This window comes from Aethalodelphis obliquidens, unplaced genomic scaffold (genome assembly GCF_003676395.1).
Source record: "Aethalodelphis obliquidens isolate GAN/ISIS:26980383/991018 unplaced genomic scaffold, ASM367639v1 scaffold1798, whole genome shotgun sequence".
Lineage (NCBI taxonomy): Eukaryota > Metazoa > Chordata > Mammalia > Artiodactyla > Delphinidae > Aethalodelphis > Aethalodelphis obliquidens.
The window spans coordinates 3,383-5,071 of record NW_020839709.1 but is presented as its reverse complement, the minus strand read 5'-3'; the positions used below and the strand labels follow the sequence as shown (position 1 = coordinate 5,071).

At 55.6% G+C, this 1,689-nt stretch overlaps 1 long non-coding RNA gene and 1 other non-coding gene across 3 annotated transcripts in view; both read left to right on the top strand.

The window, feature by feature from the left end:
- Window positions 1-255: 255 nt before the first annotated feature.
- The window catches only part of LOC113617097 (uncharacterized), a 4,816-nt gene continuing 3,382 nt past the window's right edge, over window positions 256-1,689 (top strand). For both annotated transcript variants that reach the window (XR_003431506.1, XR_003431507.1), the window contains exon 1: window positions 256-401. This is a non-coding gene — a long non-coding RNA (uncharacterized LOC113617097). The remainder of the gene's footprint in view (window positions 402-1,689) is intronic.
- Window positions 644-735, top strand: LOC113617098 (small nucleolar RNA SNORD116). The gene has a single exon (XR_003431508.1). It is a non-coding gene; the product is annotated as a small nucleolar RNA SNORD116 (small nucleolar RNA).

Below are 1,689 nucleotides of genomic sequence, written 5' to 3'. Positions count from 1 at the left end.
GCACTCAGGAGTGGAATTGCAGTGCCCGAGACCAGGGGGATTTTGGGCAGCGGTGCTCTATGTCCTGATGGCCGCACCCTCTGAAGGCGTCAGCTCTATGTTGCTTTCACGTTTCCCTGCGGACCCACAGGCAAGATCTGCAGCAAATTAAATGTCGAGGGGAGACAGAGCACGCATCACTGAGGGACATCGCCCTTTCGCTCGGTGCACCCGTGCACCCTCCTAAAGAACGCATGTGTTCTCTCACCCCGAGCCAGGTGGAATGCCAGGAAAGGAATTCCAGCAGCAGATCAACCTGGGACCATCTGTATAATCCCTGACACCCGGTGAAGTGAGGAGGAGGAGTCTCACAGGGGTGTTGGCCCGCATTCCATGAGGATCCTGGTTTAACCCTTGTTGCGGTAAGTAGCACCTCTTTCCTAAGACCTAGAGGTTTGACCAAGGGAACATGTGCAACGGGGCTACACCCTCGCCTTCTGGCCTTTTCCATGGGAACCCGAGCTTCGATGCCCTGAGAACTGGCTGCATTTCCTTCCCCAATGGCTTTGCTTTGTTCACTTCCGTATGCTGACGTGATTCAGCTCGCTGTCCGTACCGTGGTGGAATCTGCAAGTTTGCATGTCCAGCGTTTGAGCATGTGCTTGGCTCGACGATGACTTCCACAAATGCATTCCTTGGAAATCTGAACAAAATGAGTGAGAAATCCCTGCCGTCTCCTCCTTGGAACTGAGGTCCAACACGTGGCTCCCAAAAGGAAAGTAGGGAGAGGTTCGCGTTGCATTTGCTCCCGTGGGTGTCCACAGCCACGCTGTTTAAGTTGAGGCTTGTGGCCGTCTGATGGGGAGAAGAGGCATTGGGAAAGGACCCTGGGATGCCAATCCAGGAGGGAAGGCTAGGGAGAGCGTGCCGTCTGTGGGTTCCTTGGTCGAGCCAGGACTGCTGTCCCCTGCCACGGTTGAGCATTCGGGTAGGAGAGGAAGCGTGAGCCCTTGGTGGTCCGGTCGCCTGCCCTTGAGTTCTACAGGCCTCCGCCACCGGCTACTCGTTGCCTTGTGCCCGCAAAGAAACGGAAGTCTGTAGGCTCAGGGTCAGAGCAGGATTCCTGGCCTAGGGCAGGCTTCTTGCCATGTTCTGCTTGGGAGACCAGATGCAGTTTAGGTTTCTCCTGATAAGGGGAGAAATCCAATGGGCCATTGTCACCGGGAGGTTGGCCAAGCTAAGGGCTCCTCCTCGGGTTGTGTCTGGCTTGTGTGTGCTGTGTGAAAGGGCTAGAAAATGCCTTAGTGAAGATAAGTCACAGCAAGCTCCTTTGGTGAGGGGTGGCTCTGGCATCTTTCCCTGACACGCTGGGATCCCGGTGGAGAGAGGAGGGCAAGGCGAATGAAGAAGACACGAGAGATGGCTGGCTAATCCCACAGGTTTACTGGTGGGTGGATAGATCGATGGTGGTCATAGGCTTCCGGGAACACTTTTGGTATTCCCTCAGGGACATTTGGAGGCAAGTGTAGAGAGGGAACACGGGAGCACATCTGTGGCGTGTCTCGCTTGTTTCCTCTCCTTGGTCAATTTACTTCATGGCGGGTCCCTGTGCCAGGGAATGGTTGCCTTCGTGGCACAGTATGGTGTCTTCTCACGGGGGCTGATTTGGAGGCCGTGGGGTGTTTTGTCCCTGTCTGTCCACGTTCTCCC